Below are 24,974 nucleotides of genomic sequence, written 5' to 3' on the forward strand. Positions count from 1 at the left end.
CACAAACAACTAATGGTAAGGACTGTAGGTTAAACCAATAATTTCATGAAAACACAAAGCATAAAATAAAAATAATAACCTTTCCCCATAGGTACTTGCATGTGCTTCAATAAAGTCTTCTGAACACATGGCAGAACACACAGGACAAGATACCTCACAAACAAATGCAGGACAACACAGAAAAACTCAATCTTCTCCTGTGGCGAAGGAACAGAAATGTAGTAAGGAGGACATTGTTTGGTGTCTATGTGCATCATAGATTAAGGCTCCGGACAACACAACCAGTCGTCTGTGTAAACTGTTTCCTTGTTCATTTCAAGCAAATTGACAAGATACTCACGTCCAACGATTGCTTTTGTTCGTCCACTATCTAGCATGCGTTCTGCCTCATATTTTCTTCTTTAGTCTTTGGTAAACTGCATTCAAACTCCACTTGTCTCAGAAATCTGAGGTGTCTGGATGAAATCTGGTTCCGGGAGCAGCAGTATTTTGGCGGGGTCCCTCTGGTCTAGTTCTCTGAGTACGTGTCCAGTAGAGCCGTGTGTTCATCCGTCCCTGGAGTTATGACGCTCACACCTCGTCCAGACTGAAGACAGAAGAACCTGTGGATTATAATCAGTGATAGTGTCTACACTGAATGTGAAATCTCCAACAGCAAACGGATTCCTGTTCTATTTCTGACAGAGTCCGAGATCTTTACAGGCTGCTTTGTCACTTCAAGCTGTTGCCGTCCCGTATAGACACGGTGATGCTACTTTTACACCAAATATACTTTAAAACAAACACCAGAGACCGCTTAGACTAATGTTTCACATGCTGGGAATACTAACATAATATCTAAATATAAACCATAAATGCTTAAAAATCATTTACCCCTGGATTCATGATCAGCAGAAGAATGAGCTCCTGAGCCGGACGCTCACGCCAGAAATCTGCTGCAGCTCTGTGATTGGACAAAATGCTTCGTTCCTTTCGGAGATGATCTCCCTGTGAATGACCTCTGACTTTCTTTTTGTACGATCTAAATTTCTGCGCTTTGAATTTTAGAAAATTGAATTTGATGTTCCGAATTTCTTCTTCATTTTGAGAACTTGAAGCTGTATTTAAAAAAAAAAACGGGATACTTGCAGTCTAAGAATTCAGAACAAAACATCTGTTGTTTGAAAATACATGTCTATAAAACTTTGCCTTAAAAAATCCATTGTGTTAAATTTCAAACGTTAAATATTTAGGTAAAAAAAAAAATCAAATTCAAAACTGTTTTTTAAATTACATGATTTATAATTAAAATTCACCCAATACAAGTTCAAATAGCTCCATGAAATCCAACTTATTTGCATTTAGGGATGTAAATTTTCGATCAAATAATCAATAAACGTGTCTGCAGCGTTATTATTATTATGTAAAAAACCACTTGAAAAAAAACTTTCTTATCCGAATTAAAGGGGTTTTAGTCTGAATAAAATTTGGATAAAAACATTGACACTCCATTACTACTACATTGTTTAGTAAATTTGTGACAATCTCTGATTTATGTGAGGTTTTCCTCCTGGGTGACTGTTCTCGGGTAGTTTCTTTGAGGAAACCTGTTGTTGACTTCCTTTTGGGCTTTTAAAAGAGAGAGAGAGAGAGAGAGATGAATTTGTTTAGTTTCCTTGAAGCTTGTTTCTTCTGTACATCAACACTGCTCCACACATTACACTTCCATGCATTCATTTAACTTCATATCATTGATTCCTGTAGCGGCTCTTATTCACCATCAGCTGATCCTGAGGAAACTGAACTGACGTCTAAATACTGAGAGTCCTACAATAAAACACACAGACAGTCAGATATGAGTATGAGACATTACTGCTGTCACATCAAATCAGCACATCCAGCTCAGAAACACACAGTATATTCATATTACGGTCAGAGATATGAATCAGAGTATGTGAGCGGAGCGCGGAGTGGAGCATGTGATTTTGACTGGAGCGAGGAGCAGATCTTTTAAAAGTCGGAGCGTCGTGGTTTTCACTCGCTCCAAGGGCGCTCCAGCACCGCTCCGTCAAGAGTACAATTCATGCCAACAGCCCGAAATATAACTGGATATTTAGCTAGAAATCACGTTAAACATATTTAGCTAGCTTGATAGATAAGGATCACTCAAATCAGAAAGAATGTGAAGGCTATGACGGCTATATGGAGATGAGCGGGAAGTTATATTTCTCAAGGATGTTTGATTCTTCTAAATACTGAATATTTTCAGCTGAAAGCATGATTTAAACATGTAGACTACTACAACACTTATTTATTACATACTTTAGACGTGGAGTGAAGGTGGAGCGGTGTTTCTGATATCAGTGAGTGTGGAGTGGAGCGGAGCGGAGTGATAATTAAATGATCGGAGTGCGGAGGAGAAATTGTTGATGCTCCACTCCGCTCACATACTCTGATCTGATGAACAACTGATCATAGATTAATAACAGTGAATGATCAACAACTCTCTCTTTATCATTTACACACAGAGACACTGGAGGAGATGAACATATTCATATATTCATAGATCATCACAGAATTAAACAGTTTAAAGTACAGAAACTAAAGTGGAGCTGAATTATTATCTTATATTCTCCAAATATGTGCGTTACTAAACTTTGGCCATTTTAAAATATTTAAATAATAATATACTCACAGTAGTATAATGTCTCCAGTTTATAACGTGGATCATCTTTCAGATCAGAGAGTAACTTCACTCCTGATTGTCCTAGTTTATTCCAAGACAGACTCAGTTCTCTCATGTGTGATGGGTTTGATCTCAGAGCTGAAGTCAGAGCAGAACAACCTTCATCTGTGACGTCACAATCTCTCAACCTGTAGAGAACAATGACACAGTGTTAATTGTAGTTGAAGTGTGTGTAGTTTGTTATTGACTCTGGTCTCAATGCTGCTGTTTGAAACTGTCATGTGCTTCAGGACTGAACAGACACACAGAGCTGAATGTGAGATATTGTTTCATAGTGATATAAGGACAGATCTGTCTGGAGAAACACTCACTTGCTCCTCTAATTATGACTTACAGCAGGGATATTCAACTGGCGGCCCGCGGGCAGAATGCGGCCCACCAATCATCTTTATCCGGCCTACAAGTGCTTGTGAGAGGGAGTTATGAGATATCCACAACACTAGTTTATAATGAGTATGTAGTGAGTTCATGTGAGGAAAGGAAGAGGACAAGGGTCGTCTGGACTGCTGACGAGTTTATTATGATTTAAAAAAATATTCTTTGCAAACACCAATGGTGACTTTTACTTTGACAACAATATACTCTAACGCATAGCACTTCCGGGTTAGTTCTTTCAGTTCTCAGGTCGCGTCAGTAGTCCATCTCTCTCTCAACTGCTCCCGTTTCTCCTGGCGTTTTATACTCTCTCCGCGCCAATTACTGAAACAAGAAACAGGTGTTGATCATTTCTGTCCAACCCACCCACTCACTGTTCGTCTCTTGATTCTCTCTCCCGCTGCAAGCCACGCCCCCCCTGCCACATACCCCCACCGCCCGACTCAGGCCGGGGAGCCATCCGGCCTGCACCCCCCCTCCCCCCCAATTTCTGGAGAGGAAGTCGGCCACAGCCATCTGAACACCCGGCCTTTGGATCACCTTGAATTTAAAAGGCTGTAGAGCCAGATACCAACGGGTGATCTGCGCGTTGGTATCCTTCTTGCGGTGGAGCCATTGCAGCGGAGCGTGGTCCGAACAGAGGGTGAACTCCCGTCCCAGGAGATAATAGCCTGTAATTCTGTTAAATCAGTGAGTTGGGACGGCGAGAGGTGATCTCCCCCTGGGGCCAGGGCGAGGGATTGTGGTTTGTAATTTGCCTCAGGCCCGAGATCATCCTCTCCGCTAATCACCGTTGCCAACATCACTGATTCCACCTCATTCCGTTTTTTTAGGAGGTTGAGGTGGTAAATCTGACGTGCCCCGTTCCTATCGGACCGTATTACCTCATAATCGAGATCTCCGACTTGTGTGCGACCTCAAACGGTCCATGCCACTTAGCCATTAACTTAGAGCTCGACGTTGGGAGTAATACAAGTACTTTCTCTACTGGTGCAAATTTGCGTAATCTAGTTCCCCAATTATATAGCTGGCTCTGGCGGTCCTGGGCTTGTAACAAATTCTCCATTGATAGCCGCCCCAAAGTGTGGAGTTTTGTTCTCAAGTCCAGCACATACTGAATTTCGTTTTTGCCTTGAGATGACCCCTCCTCCCAAGTTTCTCTCAGGACATCCAACACCCCTCGGGGCTGGCGACCATAGAGATGTTCAAAGGGGGAAAACCCCGTGGAGGCTTGTGGGACCTCTCGCACAGCGAATAACAAGGGCTCTAGCCACTTATCCCAATTCTTGGCATCTTCTTGGACGAATTTACGGATTCCCCCAGGTCCAGGTAGCGGAACCGTTGACGATGTTGATCTGGGGACTGGCCGACCCGCTGAAGGATGGCCCTCTTCAGGTCGTCGAAGACCAGGAGGTTCGCTACCGGTAGCTGTTGAGATGGGGTCACCTAGTCACAATATTCCCAATCGTGTCTCACTGGGTAACTGTGATAATGAACCAGATAAAATAAAGATTGATTTTGATGATTTACTTGTTGAAGTCCTCCAGAGATACTGGAGCAAGAAGGTCAAACGACAAAAGAAGACAGACAGAAGAGGAGATCAACCGATGGAGCAGCTGAAAATTGTTTCTAAGATAAGAATAATTCAACTGATGCGAAAACAAGAAGACATGAACAAGAAGATAATAAAAATGATGAGAGAAATGATTAACTTGATTGAGTTGAACTTTGGACTTTTGGAACTTTAATTTGGAGTTGCAGTCTCTTGCAAATGATATCAAGGCCTTGAGATTGCAAACCTCTGTTGCAAAACCAGAAAAACCTTAAAAGGTAACAGTGAAATATACAATTTAGACATCAACCTTAAAAGGCAGTAATAAAATAGTATATTAAAATAAAAGCGCAGTTGTCGTTGCTAGGAAACACTTGTTTGTTTACTGTGTTGAGACGTGCTGCATTTGGTCTCGTACTCTATCGCATACGTTGTCAGTGTTGTGCGCTTCCTTTGTCCTTTGTTGTGATAAACAGTAAAGTGCGTTAAGCTGAATTCAATTTCCGTTTTGTTGGGTTTAAAAAAAGATTAGTATACGCGGCAGCGGTCGCGGCAGCCCTCCAGTTAAGCCCTCCTCGGGTGAAGACCGAAGAGTGTAAAGACCATCGACTCTACGGTGCGACTCCACCGTGCAGGGACACCGACAGGGGATATAAGTATTGTTTTGATTAATCTCTTTTTCCTTCTTCTTGTTTAATTTCTGTTTCAGTTTTTGTTTATAACCACTTCTCACTATGTGTTTCCAGATCCCTACTATCATTACGACTCGTAAACCATTCATCACTCAATGTAGACAGCGCAATCTTAACAACCTGCACACTTTGCCTATGTCTGCTAATACACTACTTTCTTTTTCTATTGGTCTCTGGAATTGCCAGTCTACTGTAAACAAAGCCGATTTCATTACTTCTATTATTAGTCATTCAAAGCTTCATCTCATGGCCTTAACAGAGACCTGGATCAAACCAGAGGACACTGCTACACCTACAGCACTAATAATAATTTATTAATTAATTTTTAATTAATTAATATTAATTAATATTAATTTTCCAATAATTTATCTTTTTCCCACTCCCCACGTTTGACTGGAAGAGGTGGATGTACTGGTCTGCTCATCTCTAATGATTGGAAATTTAATCCTTTACCATCTTTGGGTATCAACAGCTCCTTTGAATCTCATTCAGTTACTGTTACCTACCCTTTTAAAATACATTTTGTGGTTGTCTATCGACCCCCAGGACCACTGGGTAACTTTTTGGATGAATTAGATGTGTTGCTCTCAACCTTTTCGGAGGATAGTACTCCCATAGTTATGCTTGGAGATTTCAACATCCATCTAGATAAACCTCTGTTTGCTGATTTCCACTCTCTGCTTGCCTCTTTTGATCTCAACCTAGTGTCAACTACTCCTACTCACAAATCAGGCAACCAACTGTACCTTATTTATACATGACACTGCTCTACTGATCATGTTCTGGTTACTCCACTGCACACGTCGGATCACTTCCTCCTCACTCTTAACCTCAACATGGTCTCTGACACATCACTTACCCCTCCACATGTCATCTTTCGACGTAACCTACGCACACTTTCACCCTCCCGGCTATCTGCAATGGTTTCATCTTCACTTCCTTCCCCTAAACTGTTTACATCTTTGGACACGAACAGTGCTACTGATACTTTCTGCTCCACTCTTACATCTTGTTTAGACACTGTTTGCCCCTTATCTTCCAGGCCAGCCCGTAACACCCCTTCTGCCCCTTGGTTATCTGATGTTCTACGCGAACACCGTTCTAAGCTTAGAGCTTCTGAAAGGGTGTGGCGCAAGTCCAAAAATACTACTGACCTTATTGTGTATCAGTCACTCCTATCTTCTTTCTCTGCTAATGTCTCCTCTGCTAAAAAGACATGCTACCGTAACAAAATTAACAATTCATCTAACTCTCGCATGCTTTTTAAAACATTTTCCTCACTTCTTTGTCCTCCTCTTCCCCCTCCTGCTTCATCTCTAATAGCTGACGACTTTGCAACGTTTTTCATTAATAAAATTAAACACATTAATGCACAATTTTCCACACCACATTCATTCAAGCTCATATCAACAGCAAACTTACACTCATTTACATCCTTCTCTTCACTCTCTGAGGCAGAAGTCTCAAAACTCATCCTTTATAATCACCCTACTACTTGCCCGCTTGATCCTATTCCATCTCATCTTCTTCAAGCCATTTCTCCTGCAGTTATACCTGCACTCACTCACATCATCAACACTTCCCTCCACACTGGTGTTTTCCCCTCATCATTTAGACAGGCACGTATAACTCCACTACTTAAGAAACCCAACCTCAACCCATCTCTTTTAGAGAACTACAGACCAGTTTCTCTTCTTCCTTTCATTGCAAAAACACTTGAAAGAGCTGTGTTCAAACAAGTCTCTACATTTCTCACACACAACAATCTCCTTGACCGCAACCAATCTGGCTTCAGAAGTGAACATTCAACTGAGACGGCCTTGCTCTCAGTTGTTGAAGCTCTAAGACTGGCAAGAGCAGAATCCAAATCTTCAGTACTTATCCTGCTTGATCTGTCCACTGCTTTTGACATGGTTAATCACCAGATCCTCCTATCAACCCTAATGGCAAATGGCATCTCAGGAACCACACTTCAATGGTTTGAGTCTTACCTATCAGATAGGTCCTTCAAAGTATCTTGGAGAGGTGAGGTGTCCAAGTCACAACATCTAACTACTGGGGTGCCTCAGGGCTCTGTTCTTGGACCTCTTCTCTTCTCTGTCTACATGGCATCATTAGGTTCTGTCATTCAGAAACATGGCTTTTCATACCACTGCTATGCTGATGACACTCAACTCTACCTCTCATTCCATCCTGATGATCCGACGGTAGCTATTCGCATCTCGGCGTGTCTAACAGACATTTCTTCCTGGATGATGGACCATCACCTTCAACTCAACCTTGCCAAGACAGAACTGCTTGTGATTCCAGCAAACCCATCGTTCCATCACAATTTCACCATCAAGTTAGGCACTTCAACCATAACTCCTTCAAAAACAGCTAGAAGCCTTGGAGTTATGATTGATGATCAGCTGACTTTCTCAGACCACATTGCTAAAACTGTCCGATCCTGCAGATTTGCTTTATTCAACATCAAGAAGATCAAGCCCTTTCTTTCGGAACATGCTACACAACTCCTTGTTCAAGCTCTTGTTCTGTCCAGGCTGGACTATTGCAATGCCCTCTTGGCAGGTCTTCCAGCCAATTCTATCAAACCTTTACAATTAATTCAGAACGCGGCAGAAAGATTAATTTTTAATGAGCCAAAAAGAATACACGTCACACCTTTGTTTATCAATTTGCACTGGCTTCCAATAGCTGCTCGCATAAAATTCAAGGCATTGATGTTTGCCTACAAAACTACCAATGGCTCTGCACCCATTTACCTAAATTTGTTACTTCAGACTTATGTGCCCTCTAGAAGCTTGCGTTCTGCAAGTGAACGTCGCTTGATTGTGCCATCCCAAAGAAGCACAAAGTCACTTTTACGGACTTTTAAATTAAATGTTCCCTCCTGGTGGAATGACCTTCCCAACTCAATCTGAGCAGCTGAGTCCTTAGCCATCTTCAAGAATCGGCTTAAAACACATCTCTTCCATCTTTATTTGACCCTCTAACTTTATCACTCAATATTCTAATTCTATTCTTAAAAAATCTAACTACCTCTAATCTTTTTGTATTCTATTTTTCTTTTCATTTATTATACAATTATATATATATATATGTGTGTATGTGTAAAGACCTCTAACTAGCTTGCTCTATTCTTTTTTTATTCTGTTTTCTTTTTATTTATTATATTATTTAAAATCCCATGATACGTGTACTGTGTTAACCTAACTGAGACTTGTTATAGCACTTATATATCATTGCTCTTTTTGTTGTTTTTGATTGCTTCCACTGTCCATCTGTAAGTCGCTTTGGATAAAAGTGTCTGCTAAATGAATAAATGTAAATGTAATGTAAATGATGTTAACATTTGCTCAACAGTTGAAACTGTCATGTATGCTTGCTTTTTGCTAATAAAATAATGATTGTGCAAGGAAGTGCATCTTGCAATAAGATTGCAGGATGGAATTGCTTACTAAAATATTGTATTGTAATGTGTTTTATCTGATCAAAACAGGGAGGAGGATGCTGTGCAGTTTAGCAATAGCTACTTACTAAGCCTACGCCTTAAGATTTTGTAACAGCTTAGAGAAAGATTAATTTGCTTTAATGGAAAGAAAATAAAGCAGCAATTACTTAATGTATGTGTGCTGAAGAGGGGTTGCCAAAAAGGAAATGTCATACTTCCTGTATCCATAGCAACCTGACTGTGAGTGCGTTGCATGCAGATCTGTTAATGTTTTTCCAAAAAAGGCATCCGGAAGAAAGGACGTATTGTTTTTGAGACTATATAATGTTATGGTCTGGAAACATCCCCAGCCGCATCTCGGGGTGAAGACTTAAGCTTTTACTTTTTGTTATTATTTTGCTTACGAGTTATTGTTTAAAATAAAGCGAAACCATGTACAATGATGATGCGTTTAAATCTTTTAAACAAGTCTATGAGTAATTTATTATGAGTAAAGTTATTATTTTAGTTTGTTCCTGATCCTGTATTACGAAGCTCTGCAGAGGCAAAGACTCAACTTAGCTGATCTGGTTCTGGTGGGAGGAAGTGCTGAACTCTCTATTGGCACAGAGAAGACATCAAAGGTAAGATCAATGTTTCCAACCAGCAAAGGTAATTTAAACCAAAGATGTACTGAGAGAGTATATGTATATTTCCTTAGTCAGATAAAAACTACACAACAAATATATTATATATATATATATATATATATATATATATATATATATATATATATATATATATATATATATATATATATATATATATATATATATATGTTGAATGACTATAATTAATGGATAAAATTGAGAGGAAGATGCTTTTAATAGACATCATCAGCATTATAATAAAGTTAATAATGAGACTTTGTAAAGAGATGTCAATAAATATACCATCTTTATGTTGTTTCTGCATTCATTTGGAGGTTCAGTGTGAAATGATGACAATATATTAGTAATCAATTAGTCATTATTAATTACAGTAAATATGCGATTAATTAGTTTTTTTTTTTTGATTGACAACACAAATATTAACCTTTCATAGACGTTGCTGTTGGTAATATTAATTCAATTTACTGCTGGATATGCATTTAATTTAAATTCTTTATTTTATAGACTGCCCCCCCCCCATACTCATTGGGATGGCCCCCTTCAAATTTTCAATATGATAATCCGGCCCTCAAATGAAACTAATTGAATACCCATAACTTACGGTTTACCTAAAAATAAAGATTAAAAATCATCAAAATCCCACAGACTTACATTGAGGAAATGTTCAGATGAGCCAAGACTATTCAAACTCCCAACTGTCAAAATTAAAATGTAAACAAACTGAAGGCCTTTAGACTCCATTTAACTGCCATTCTATGTTCTATTTCTAGACCATTCAAACTCATTTAACCTTCCATTCTGTCTGATATTTCTAATCTATCAATCATCTATATGGGGCAGTCGTGGTCTAATGGTCAGAGAGTCTTGACTTGTAACACACAGACAGGGATGTACTGGTCATCAGGAGTAAAGTGATCAACAACACAAGTGTCTTGATCCATTCAGATGTGACACAGAATTGTGTTTTACAGTCGTGTGATATGAGAACATTAAAGCTTCTGTAGTGATGCTGGCTGAAAACACACACCACAATCTAAACTTCATGACGAGGTCAATTGATAAATGACAAATCATAGACTTGTAAATTCATCATCATAGTAATTTAACTTGCAGTTATTAACACTGTACAATACAAATGTATTTATTATAAATGTTAATGTTACTAATCTACTTAAATATTAAATATAACCAGTAAATAAGTTCTTAAAGGACAGTTCACCCAAAAATGAAAATTGTCATTTTCTCAACATCGTGTCATTTCAAACCTGTATGAATTTCTTTCTTCTGTGGAACATAAAAGAAGATAATTTCAGAAATTCAATACATTTTTTGTCCATACAGAAATCAAGAGTAACCAAAATGGTTTGGTCACATTCTACAAAATATCTGTTGTGATCTACAGAAAAAAACTAAGTCATACAGGTTTGGAATGACATGAGGGTGAGGAAATGATGACAGAATTGATTTATCAATAGATTTCCTACATTCTAGCTCAAAATCAATGCTTTACTGTCAAGCGCATTTCTATGTGACACAAATACATTATTAAGTTTGTTGCATTTGTCATGAATTCAGTAATATCTATTATTATTTACTCCAATTAAAGGCCCTGTCACCCAGTAAAACATTCATGGAAGAACTCGAGGGTCAGATGGGCTGGATTTGTCCAGGGCTGAATTTTAACCCCAGTCCAGCCCTGACCACAGGTCACAGGTTTGAGTGATCTTACCGCAGTTTCTCCAGTTTACAGTGAGGATCCTCCAGTCCAGCACAGAGATGCTTCACTCCCAAATATCTTATTTTATTCCCGGACAGATTCAGTTCTCTCAGATGTGAGGGGTTTGATCTCAGAGCTGAAGTCAGAGCAGAACAACCTTCATCTGTGATGCCACAATAACTCAACCTGTAGAGAACAATAACACACTCTTCACTTAGATCAGATCAGTTTAGCTGTGAATCCATTAGTAAAGAAAAAGTACAAATCAATGTGTGATGCATCACTGTACTGAGATTTAAAATTTCAAAGAAAAAAATACATGATCATAAATAATTTAAAACCTCACTCAAAAAGAAAAGAAAAAAATATTACACTGTCAGGATTTTTAACCAAATATAGGCATGTGATCAGCTAGAGACAGTCTATTATATAATTACAGCACAACCTTTGTGAATTTTATGACAGTACTACCAATCTCAGATTCTCACCGTCATTCATTAAAAGTTACCGGGTCGAGAAACGCGTTTCAGAGCTGATTCTGCTCGTGTTTGTCGCTTTGAATGTTTTGCATGCTTTGACTGTCCTGCAGATGAAGCTCGTGCAACACATTTTAGTGGGGATCCTAACCTACAGCCTACATATGTACAGAGTAGTGCTGGCTGTGTGTGTGTGTGTGTGTGTGTGTGTGTGTGTGTTTCTCCATCACTCAAGGATATCAGAACCTAAGATCTCCTACAGTACTCTGTGAGATATTATTCAAACTTGCAGATAGTACTTATACCTCAATGTACTGCAGTGCTTTACTAAACAGTAGGTAATAACATATTCTTTCTCTGATTCTGTTGATTATAAACAGATGGTGTCTTCTAGTGTCCTTCCTTGTGTCTCTTCCTAAAGCCCCCTACACCTGCTCCTAATCACACTAATCACACTGCTGATCAGTAAAGCTGTTCTTGAAGCTGCAGGAAGGACAACACATATATATTTAATTATATACATGTTAGACGTTTTATTTCCATGTTTTGAATATTTTCTTATGTTTTCTTTAATATAAACACCTAAATGAGAAGAAATGCAGATTTGTACTCTGGTCGGTCTCCTCAAAAGCCCACTGTTCTTACTCTCTCACTTATCTGACTGGTTTCTTTAGTAATTTTGTCTGCTAACAGTCAAGCCTTATACAACATTAGGAAGATTAGACCCTTCCTGTCAGAGCAAGCCACACATCTTCTTGTCCAAGCTCTTGTTCTCTCCAGACTGGACTATTGTAATGCTCTCCTGGCTCTTCCTGCATGTACTGTCAAGCCTCTGTAACTGATCCAGAATGCAGCAGCGAGGGTTGTCTTCAATGAGCCAAAAACAGCTCACGTTACTCCTCTCCTCATCAGGTTCGCATAAAATTCAAGGGTACTGATCAGGGCCGTGCACAGACCTTTTGAGGGGCATGTGCTGAAAATGAAAAAGGGCACCCCCCACCCTTTTTTTATATCAAGATTTAGTAAGCCTGCATAAAAGGAAGAAATGATCACATCTTCATGACAAATTCAATAACACAAAATAATAGTCGCAAAAGCTTTAGATTTATTCAAGATTAATAACAACCATAATAATATATTAGATAATTAGATAATATAGATAAACTGGGTTTTAAGGGCTTCTTTAAACTTAATTACAACAGCAACCTTCTGTGAGCCATGTGCATTAAAAAATATTTTTAGCTATTCTGTTTGGTTTTATAAGCTAATTTGTATTATTTGGTTAACATGATTATGAATGACATTGAGAAGAGGGGAAGGTGAGTAATGAGTCAAGTATTTTTGACAAACCTAAAATAAGCCAGTAATGAAAAAATTAATAAAAATAATGTGAAAAGTACAGTTGCAGTGAAAAGCATTTCTGAAGGATCACGTGACACTGAAGCGTACTGAACTGGAGTAATGATGCTGAAAATTCAGATTTGATCACAAAAATAAATTACATTTTAAAATATATTCAAATAGAAAACAGTTATTTAAGATTGTAAAAATATTACACAATATTACGGTTTTGTTGTATTTTGGATCAAATAAATGAAGCCTTGGAATGAATCACGAATTACATTCTGCATGATAAAATATAGCCTAAAGATTTCACAGTGATCTTCTGTAATTTTTTTAGTTACTACTACATTACTGTAGTAAAACCATGTTTAACTACATTTTATACATGTGAGGATGAGCGGAGAGTGTACCATAACATGATTTGCCTAAATGTTAATAAATTAAGTGTATCAGGTGACGAGGATCACTTGCGCTTTGTGTAAGTTCCAGTACGAAACAGCGCGGGGGCGCACCTGTTATTATGATTTTCCGTTGGTAAAAACAAATTATATGTTGTTGTATTACTTATCAATATATAGTTTTTGACCAGCGAATGTGTGCAAATGTGATTTTTTTTTGTCCGTCCATTAAAACGGCATCACATTACATTTTCATCCACAGGTTACAAACTACTAGTTTTGTAGCTATATAGACGGAGCGCTCAGGTTTTCCTGTGGTAAAATGCATTTGGCCAAAAACGCATTTTATAAAAGATGAAATGCTACTGTATGCACAGGCTATTTAAGTGTTGGCTATGTATTGGCTATGACTAGATGGCAAATGCTAGCCCCCTCTCTCAGGCGACGTCCCACATGTCTGAGTCAGTGAGTCAGTCAGACATCAAATAAATAAAATATGAGCCTTTATAGACATAGTGTTTAGTAGTACTTATTCATACAACAAGATATTTATTTACCCTTCCCAAAACTTTGTTCAGCTCAGCTGTTGTCTACTGTGCGGCTGGCAGGCTGCTGTGGAACTTCAGTTGATTCAATGAATATAGAGGGGGCGGAGTTATCAGCTTACTGACAGCTTGAGGATCCAATAAGATTTACACAAGCTCGTTTTAAGAACTTTCATTTGCTAAATATTTGTAAAACAGACAGACAGACGTAAAGGGTGTCCAATAGCATTGATTTAAAAAAAAAAAAAAAAAAAAAAAAAAAAAAAACACACACACCAATAAAAGGGCACTTCGGAGTGTAAGGGCAAAAAGGGCATGTGCTCTGCACAGGTTGAGCCCTACCTGTGCACGTGCCTGGTACTGATGCTTTTCTACAAGACGACCACTGGCATGGCACCAACATACCTAAACTCACTAGTTCAGTCTTATGTGCCCTCCAGAAGTTTGCTCTCTGCAAGTGAACGACGCCTTGTGGTGCCATCCCAAAGAAGTTCAAAATCACTCTCAAGGACCTTTTCCTGGACTGAGTCCAGCTGCTGGAATGACCTCCCAATCTCAGTTCATACAGCAGAGTCTTTACTCATTTTCAAGAAACATCTAAAGACTCATCTTTTTCGCCAGCACTTAACCAACTAATACTAGCACTTACCTTTTCTTTTCTTGTCTATCATATTCTTATTAAAAAAAAACCTGGCTCTGTGTTCTGTACTAGTCTAACTGAGACTTTTCACGACACTTGTATACTGTTGTTGTTCTCTTGTTGGTCTGATTGCTTCTGTTGTTTTCATTTGTAAGTCGCTTTGGATAAACGCGTCTACTAAATGATTAATTGTAAATGTAAATGTAAGCCTTTGCTAACAAGATGAGCTATTAGCACTTAGTGTAACAGCATCCATTTAAAGGTGTTGCTAATGCAGAAACATGTTTAACATGAACACAGAAGTCCACACATGAACAAGAAACAAAGGCACACAATGTTTTACTTTCTGTGTCTCTGTCTCTTGATTGACAGTTGTCTCATCTAGGACTAACACGATATTAGATGTTTCATATCACACTTATTGTTGCCATAAGAATTCACAATATCGATATACTGTGATATCTATAGAAACATTGGGGGGAAAAGGATATCAGTTAAAATTATTTTTTACTTTGTTTATTAAGTTTTTCTTTTTCACCCAACGAACACAAGGATACTGATAAACACAGGGCTCTTATTTAAAGCTCCTATGAAATAACAAGAGAGAAAATACTGTCAGTTCAACAGTATGATGAATAAATATTAATGCTAACACTTTACAATAAAATGTCATTTGTTAACATTAATGCTTTAACGAACATTAATGAACAATAAACAATACATTTATTTCACAATTTATTAATCTTTGTTAATGTTAATAAAAACAGTTATTCATTTTTCATGTTAGTTCACAGTGCATTAATGTTTACAAACACAACTTGTGATTTTAATAATGCATAAGTAAATGCTGAAATTAACATGAACTAAGATTAATAAATGCTCTGGAAATATTGTTCATTATTATTTGTGTTATTTATATATGTCAACTAATGTAATTAACTAACGTTAACTAATATTGAAGAATGAACGTGGATGAGGCATAAAGTCAAGTCACCTTTATTTATATAGCGCTTTAAACAAAATACATTGCGTCAAAGCAACTGAACAACATTTAAATAGCACTGAGACCAACTTAACATTTTACAGAGTATAATGTAGAAATGTAGTCACTCAGTTTTTCAAGATCAATTTTAATCGTGTAACTGTTAATAGATTTGAACAAAGAAATAAAGTGTTACTACCCACAGGCCGTATTGATTACAAATACAAAAACAAGACGAGAAAAGAAAACACGGAACTTAAAACAATCATCCTTTATTTAATATATGAACACAGAAAGCCACTGTTAACAGGTTAATATAATGTTTCTGATTCTATGACTAGTAAAATAATGGCACCTTAAACCGGGCTCACACTACAGGATTTTTACCCCGATTTAGCCCCGATTTCCCCCCTCCTGAGAATCGGAGCAAAAATCTTGTTGAGCACCTCAATCTGTCCCGATGTTCAGCGCAGATTATCTGGTAATGTGATGCGTTCACCGATCAAATTTTTCGCACCTACTGATCTGCTCGCACACAAAATGGGGCATCCCCGATTATTATCAAACATGTTTGATATTTAGGATTTAAATCGGGATGATGATGGCTATATGATTATGTGAGTACTTTCACAGCCAATGCTCAAAACTGCAAAACAGCTGATATGCGGCTTTGTTGGATAGTGGAGATAGAGGAAAAACAGTTTCTTGACATTTTGTAGTAACATAACTGCCTGTATAATATGGCAAAAACGCATAAAAACTGTAAGGAGAATGAAGCAGAAGAGTGAAAATGCCTCAGTATGAATGCACCGGGTGAATGCACAAAGCTAGCACGCTTAAAAAAATAAATACAATTCAGTGACGATCTTCTGCATGAGATCACGTGAGGTGCTCCCTCTGCCGTGAATAAAATCTTAATAATATCTTGCAGTGTGTGATGTGCCACGATGTTCAAATCTTTTAGTGTGTGCATGGTTAATATTTGAGGGAAGATAATCTGCAAAGATTATGATTATGATTTTAAAACTCCTGTAGTGTGTGCCCGGCTTTACTTTGATGAACAGGGCTCTCCTCTGAGTGCTGCGTCTTCTTCTTCTTGTGTGACAATGTCAGTGTTAAGGCACAATACTGCCACCTGGGAGCTCAACCAGGTACTGACACTGGAGTATTTACATGTGCTGTTATCATAAGAGAACTGTTCATTTTAAACATTGCGATATACCATCACATACTAAATTAAAAAATCAATAATTGTTGCTTAGAATATCACGGTTATCGTCAATACCAGTATATCACGACACCTCTAGTCTCATCCAATCAGTATGAAGTATTACATTCACAAACAATACCTAATTTTTTACATTTTGTCTGACTTTTCATTGTGTTTTCTGGCTTTCTGGGTGATTTGATTTACACTTCACAAATATTTTACAGTGTATCATATATAATCTTACCACAGTGTCTCCAGTTTACAGCGAGGATCCTCCAGTCCAGCACAGAGATGCTTCACTCCCAAATCTCTTATTTTATTCCAAGACAGATTCAGTTCTCTCAGGTTTGAGGGGTTTGATCTCAGAGCTGAATTCAGAGCAGAACAACCTTCATCTGTGACGTCACAATCACTCAACCTGTAGAGAACAATGACACATTCTTGTTTTTTTATTACTCTGTCAGGATTTTTAACCAAATACAGGCATGTGTTTGGAAACATTACAATTATTAATGATTTTAAAATAACTTGTAACCAGTGTTGGGAGTAACGCATTACAGTAACATATTACTTTTAACTGTAACGCAGTAGTTACATTACTAATCAATTTTCAGTCATATTTTACTCAGTACATGTTCAGTAACACTTTACAACACACTTTTAGCCCAAAATTTAATTGTTCAAAGAAAAGAAAAAAAAACAGCAAGAGCGCAAGACATTAACGAATCAAAGATGCAGCAAATTAGTTCCATTTCCTGTTTGTGGTCAGTCAATAGCTGCGTGTGGTGTCCACGTTTGGAAATAAAGACTAAACGTCAGCTTCTGATATATTTGTTTAGTGATGTTTTTTCATTCATCTCTCTCTCGCTGGTGTAACTCTGTATTGTGGGACGTAGTCCAGTGAAGGTGTGTTTAGGACGGGGTTTACAGGAGTGTGTGAGGATACTGTCATGACACAGAATGATCTCGTCCTCTGTGCTCGAGGTCCGAGGCTATTAGCTCCGTCCGGCTCGCTGTTAGCCTCGGCTCACACTGGACAGTGGAAAAGAGACTAATGAGTGAAGATAGCAGGAGACTGTACATTCACAAGATGGATGTGTGCGCATCTTGTCATTTTACAATTGCATATAGCATTAGAGTTTACATATAGTCCTGTTGTGTCTAATATGAATGGACCCAAGCAATTCAAAGATATTTCCAGATAATCTCTTTACCTCTACCATACTTGTAACAGACTTGGGCCCGGTTCCACAATAACGCTCACTCTTAGCGCGCTAAGAAGACTTGAAAGATCGAGACTTACCAAAGTTGTTTATGTTCCTAAGTGTGTTCCCCGAAGTGTCCCTTAGGAAGCTTCTTTACACGCTGCCTCTGCGCTCAGATTTTAATTATCAAAAGTGATTGCCAATTTAAACACATTGACATTACGAAATAGCCTAGGCTAATTATCACCATATTAGTTCTGATACCACATAAAGTCAACCTTATAAATAGGCCTGTATCCATTTCAAACATATTTTATTATTAGTCTTAAAATGTCCATAACATAAAATCATTGTTGAGCCACATTGTCAACATACCATAGTTTGACTTGTACTGCGCTCGCTGATTTCTAAAGACTGCTGCACAGTGGCGGATACTAGCATCTTGAGCTCAATCAACGCTAAGAGAGAGCTTACGAATGGTCCAGACCAAACTTATGAAAGTGTGACTTACAGAAGATATACTTCGTGTACAAATGTGTCGGGAATCATGCCATAGGGTTAAGAGAGAGGTTAAGGAATAGGGTAAGAACTACTTAGCGATAAGAACCTTTTGGGGAACTGGGCCTTGGATCGTTTGTGATTCTGGCTGTCATCCGGTCTTGTATTGTCTTGAGCCTTCACTTTGTCGATTATAAGCTCTATTGTTAGTAATCTGGATCGCCCACAGTCATTATGCTACTCCTCTACTGGAGGTAAAATACTCTGCAGTACATTTTGACATTTCAGAATGTTAAGTTCTATTTCTGTAGTTATTTTGGTGAAAGTAACTCAAAAGTAATACTGGAGTCATGTAACGCATTACAATTCTGAGACAGTAATATTGTAATGGAAGGAATTACTTTTAAATGACAGTAACAAGTAATCTATAATGTATTACAGTTTGGAAGTAATTTGCACAACACTGCTTGTAACGCTCGGCCTAAAATAAACAGGCTACACAAATTAAACTTTTCAGTTACCTCTTTATAGTGGGGTTTGAATGAATGCAGGAACTATAAATAACCACCACAATAAAGAATGAAGGCCAACCCAGCGTGTATTATACAAGAAGACAGAAGAGAAAAAAATACTAGATATACACAATATATCCAATAAATGTATGAGGGTGAGTGAGAAATGCCCTTGGAAGTCCAATGGTATATGTGTGTGTGTGCGCGCGTGTGTGTGTGTTATGTGTTGAGCGGTAATGGAGCATCTGAGAGCGTGCCAAAACCAGAACACTCAGACTTTTCTCTAACTTACAAAAATGATAATTTAAAATGTTTGTTAATCACAGCGTATTCATTCTGATTGTCATTAACGGTCGCCTGAGGACGCTCTATGATTAATATCATTTACATATTTACATATTCAGTGAACAAGTGTACGATTTCAGATGCAGCTGTTGTGTTTTCTGGCTTTTTGGGTGATTTTTCACTTCACAAATATTTTACAGTGCGTCATATATAATCTTACCACAGTTTCTCCAGTTTACAGTGAGGATCCTCCAGTCCAGCACAGAGACACTTCACACCCAAATCTCTTATTTTATTCTCAGACAGATCCAGGTGTCTCAGGTGTGAGGGGTTTAATCTCAGAGCTGAATTCAGAGCAGAACAACCTTCATCTGTGACTTCACAATCACTCAACCTGTAGAGAACAACGACACACTCTTCACTCTCTCAGATCAGATCAGTTTAGCTGTGAATCCATTAGTAAAGAGAAAGTACAAATCAATGTGTGATGAATCATTGGACTGAGATTTAAAATGTAAAAGGAAAAAAAACATGATCATAAATCATTTAAAACCTCATTCAAAAAAAAAATGTATTACTCTGTCAGGATTTTTAACCAAATACAGGCATGTGTTTGGAAACATTACAATTATTAATGATTTTAAAATAACTTGTAACCAGTGTAGGGAGTAACGCATTACATAAGTGACGTGACATTCAGCCAAGTATGGTGAAGTATGGCCATTTATGCTGCGGCGCCCGGGGAGCAGTTGGGGGTTCGGTGCCTTGCTCAAGGGCACCTAAGTTGTGGTATTGAGGGTAGAGAGAGAACTGTACATGCACTCCCCCCACCTACAATTCCTGCCGGCCTGAGACTCGAACTCACAACCTTTCGATTGCGAGCCCGACTCGCTAGCCGTTAGGCCACGACGTAATGCATTACAGTAACATATTACTTTTTGCTGTAACGCAGTAGTGTAAGGCATTACTAATCAATTTTCAGTAATATTTTACTCGGTACATGTTCAGTAACGCTTGCGTAACAACACACTTTTAGCCCAAAATTGTTCAAAGACAAGAAAAAACAGCAAGACCGCAAGACATTAACGAATCAAAGATGAAGCAAATTAGTTCCATTTCCTGTTTGTGGTCAGTCAATAGCTGTGTGTGGTGTCCACGTTTGGAAATAAAGACTAAACATCAGCTTCTGATATATTTGTTTTTTAACCAAATACAGGCATGTGATCAGCTAGAGACAAAAAAGAAGGAAAATCTGACCATGCCCCAGCACTCATTATTAAAAAAATATATTTTAGCACATTAAAAGATATATCTTATATTGTAAAAATACAAACCTTCCTGTAAAAAATAAAAGCAGCATTTAACAATCATGACAAAAATATAATAATATATTATAATAAAGTACTATAATATATTATAGTGAAGTATATAGAATTTTGATTATTATTAAAGTACCTGCCAAAAGTTTGGAAACATTACAATTATTAATAATTTTGAAATATTTTTTATCAAAATAAAGTATTTTTTTATATATATTATTACAATACTAAAAAAGATTTACATTTTAATATAATATAAAATAATCACAGCACAACCGTTGTGAATTTTATGACAGCACTACCAATCTCACATTCTCACCATCATTCATTAAAGTCTTTAACGGTCCTGCAGATGAAGCTCATGCAGCGCTCTCAGGACTTTTCCGTCCGTGATGTTTATAGAGTAAGAATCATGCCAAAACCTCACACACACGATAAGCGGCCAAGAGCCGCTATACATTATCTTTTACACATCACCCTACCCATGACAGACATTTCTGGAGTTTAGTTAACATTTGATTTTTCACCAGCAACGACTGGAAACTCACCTGTTGTCAGTTCATCGAGTTCAAAACGACCCCCACGCTAGCGTTTCTTCTTCTATTCTATTTTCTATTTAAGAAAGTCGGTAACAGGTAATCTGAAGGCATTTGTGTGTGGATCAGCAAGGCGGAAAATTAGTGCCTAAAGTCACATGACAGTTTTTTCCTACTTGTAGAATTTTGTTTTGTTGGTGTACTTGAAGGTATTTTTTTTTACTTGGAAGACATTTTTGTCATTGAAGAAATACGTTTCTTTATATATGTAAAACATACTGTATTTGTTTGATACGTACATTTTTTTATTTGCAGAACAAAATGCATTAGTTTGTGACTGATGTTTTGTATTTGCAAACCACGCTGAATTTGTTTGTGAATCATTGGGTGTGAGTAAAACAGGTTTTGTGTGTGTGTGAGAGGTTTTGGCATTATTCTCACTCTATAGATGTTTCCTTTGTAGTTTATTTAGGAAATAGCTGAAGACTATTTTTGCAATTTCAATAATCATACAGATCACCTTTACTGTGAGATATTATTCATACTTGCAGATAGTACTCACACCTCAATGTACTGCAGTGCTTTACAAAACAGTAGGTTATAACATATTCTTTCTCTGATTCTGTTGATTATAAACAGATGGTGTCTTCTAGTGTCCTTCCTTGTGTCTCTTCCTAAAGCCCCCTACACCTGCTCCTTATCACACTGAAGCTGCTGATCAGTAAAGCTGTTCTTGAAGCTGCAGGAAGAGACTCACGCTTCTGAGTTTGGGAACAATATGAGCTGCATGTGATTGATTCACCAGAACATCTGATCAACACGAGGACAAAACATATATATTTAATTATACACATGTTAGACATTTTATTTCCATGTTTTGAAAATGTTCTTATATTTTCTTTAATATAAACACCTCTCTGAGCTAATATACAATGGAGTAAATGAGAAGAAATGCAGATTTGTCCTCAAGTCGGTCTCCTCAAAAGCCCACTGTTCTTACTCTCTCACTTATCTGACTGGTTTCTTTAGTAATTTTGTCTGCTAACAGTCAAGCCTTTGCTAACAAGATGAGCTATTAGCATTTAGTGTAACAGAATCCATTTAAAGGTGTTGCTAATGCAGAAACAGCTTTAACATGAACACAGAAGTCCACACATGAACAAAAAACAAAGACACGCAATGGTTTATTTTCTGTATCTCTGTATCTTGATACAACTATTGTGTTTTCTGGCTGATTTGTTTTTCACTTCACAAATATTTTACAGTGTGTCATATATCATCTTACCACAGTTTCTCTAGTTTACAGTGAGGATCCTCCAGTCCAGCACACACTCCTGAATCTCTTATTTTATTCCCAGACAGATTCAGTTCTCTCAGGTGTGAGGGGTTTAATCTCAGAGCTGAATTCAGAGCAGAACAACCTTCATCTGTGACACCACAACCAATCAACCTGTAGAGAACAATAACACTTTTCAATCTCTCAGATCAGATCAGTTTAGCTGTGAATCCATTAGTAAAGAGAAAGAACAAACACAAATCACAAATAAACATGTTTGATGGATCACTGGACTGAGATCTAAAATGTCACAGAAAAAAAAAACATGAGTCTGATTTAGGATGAATATTATTACTTTGTTGAACAAGAGTAGTTTAAAGGGGTCATGATCTTTTGACATAAGAGGACACTGTACTATAAAAACATCCTGTAAGTTTCAGAACACAAAACTTAGTCGTTAGTCTAAAGACAGCTTATATTGAAGGCAGTCTGACAAAACAACAGCTTGTGTAATGATTAGCTTGACAACATTATAAGTGGATCTCAAAGAATGGTACAAAATAAAAAACTGAGGCAGTTCGTGATGCCTTTAAAAATGACAATTACTTAAATTCCTCATATATTACTTAATATATGAATAAATAAATAATTTATTCATATGCCACTTATCTGTCTCTGAATCTAAAAGTGTCACTGATTTGATATAAAACACATGAAAATACTGACCACTAAACTCTGGACAACATCTGCAGCGCTGAAGATTTCTGAGCTTTAACTGTGATTTTCTAAACGTTTTAACAGTGAAGTGATTGTTCTCAGTGATACTTACTGAACTGATCTGGATTCTTTAATCACAGGCAGCAGCTTCTGAAGAACTTTCATATTTTCAGGATTATTCTTTTTTTTAACAAATTTATCAAGACGAAATTCATTCAGTTCCTCTTCAGATGTCAACAACACAAAAACTACAGCTGACCACTGAGATGAAGATAGTTTGGCTTCCTTTATTCTTCCAGATGTCAGATAATGTTGTATTTCCTCCACTAGTGAATGATCACCCAGTTCATTCAGACAGTGGAACAGATTGATGGATTTCTCTGGAGAGTCAGTGGTCCTGATCTTCTTCTTGATGTACTCAACTGTTTTCTCATTTTTGTCAGAGCTGCTTCTTTTCAGTGTCATTATTTGTTGTAGGAGAATCTGATAAGACTCCACTGACAAACCCAGAAGAAACCGCAGGAAAAGATCCAGATGTCCATTTTTACTCTGAAGAGCCTCATCTACAGCTCTCTGATGCAGCTCAGATAATGAAACATGTTTTAACAAGTGTTGAATCCTGTCCTGAAGTTTAGACGGTGAATTTTGTTTGGTGATTGACTCGAACACATTTCTGTTGTAGTTTGTCCAGGAGAGGTGCACATATAGAGCTGCTAGATGTTCCTGAATGCTCAGATGAACAAAGCAGAAGACTTTCCCCTGATACAAGCCCAACTCCTCTATGAAGATCTGAGTGCACAATCCTGAGTACACTGATGCTTCTGTCACATCAATGCCACACTCTCTCAGGTCTTCCTCATAGAAGATCAGGTTTCCTTTCACAAGCTGTTGGAAAGCCACTTTCCCCAGTTTGAGGATCATGTCTTCATCTGTCACCTTCTTCTCATAGTCCTTCTCATGTTTGATGTTGGTCTGAAGGATCAGGAAGTGTGTGTACATCTGAGTGAGAGTCTTGGGAATCTCTCCACTCTCTGCTGGACTCAACATCTTCTCCAGAACAGCGGCTGAGATCCAGCAGAACACTGGGATGTGGCACATGATGTAGAGGCTCCTTGATGACTTCAGGTGTGAGATGATCCTGTCGGCCAGACTCTGATCACTGATTCTCTTCCTGAAGTATTCCTCCTTCTGTGGCTCATTGAAGCCTCGTACCTCTGTCACTCGATGGACACACTCCGAGGGGACGAGATCAGCTGCTGCTGGTCTGGAGGTGATCCAGATGAGAGCAGAGGGAAGCAGATTCCTCACAATGAGGTTCATCAGCAGCACGTCCACTGAGGCTGATTCAGATATATTACACAGTTTCACTTTGCTCTTAAAGTCCAGAGGCAGACGACACTCATCCAGACCATCAAAGATGAACAACACTTTATGTTCATCACTGGATATTTCCATTTCTTTAGTTTCAGGGAAAAAGGCATGAAGAAGATCTGAAAGGCTGAGTGTTTTGTCCTTCATCAGGTTGATTTCTCTGAAAGGAAGTGGAAATATGAGCTGGACGTCCTGATTCTCTTTCCCTTCAGCCCAGTCCAGGATCAACTTCTGCACAGAGACTGTTTTTCCAATGCCAGCGACTCCCTTTGTCAGCACAGTTCTGATGGCTTTGTCTTGTCCAAGTAAAGGTCTAAAGATGTCAGTGCATTTGATGGCTGCGTCCTCTGTTGTTGCTCTCCTAGATTGTGTCTCAATCTGTCTCACCTCATGTTCATTACTGATCTCTCCACTCTCACTCTCTGTGATGTAGAGCTCTGTGTAGATCTCATTCAAGAGTGTTGGGTTTCTCTGCATCGCTGTTCCCTCATACAG

The 24,974-nt window shown here is 38.0% G+C and overlaps 2 protein-coding genes across 34 annotated transcripts in view; one reads left to right on the forward strand and one right to left on the reverse strand.

Moving 5' to 3' along the window:
* LOC127964887 (NACHT, LRR and PYD domains-containing protein 12) overlaps window positions 1-24,974 on the reverse strand; it is a 397,699-nt gene that overhangs the window by 353,270 nt on the left and 19,455 nt on the right. The gene's annotated exons all lie outside the window — the stretch shown is intronic.
* The window catches only part of LOC127964942 (uncharacterized), a 171,511-nt gene that overhangs the window by 60,905 nt on the left and 85,632 nt on the right, over window positions 1-24,974 (forward strand). The gene's annotated exons all lie outside the window — the stretch shown is intronic.

This window comes from Carassius gibelio, chromosome B9 (assembly GCF_023724105.1).
Source record: "Carassius gibelio isolate Cgi1373 ecotype wild population from Czech Republic chromosome B9, carGib1.2-hapl.c, whole genome shotgun sequence".
Classification (NCBI taxonomy): domain Eukaryota; kingdom Metazoa; phylum Chordata; class Actinopteri; order Cypriniformes; family Cyprinidae; genus Carassius; species Carassius gibelio.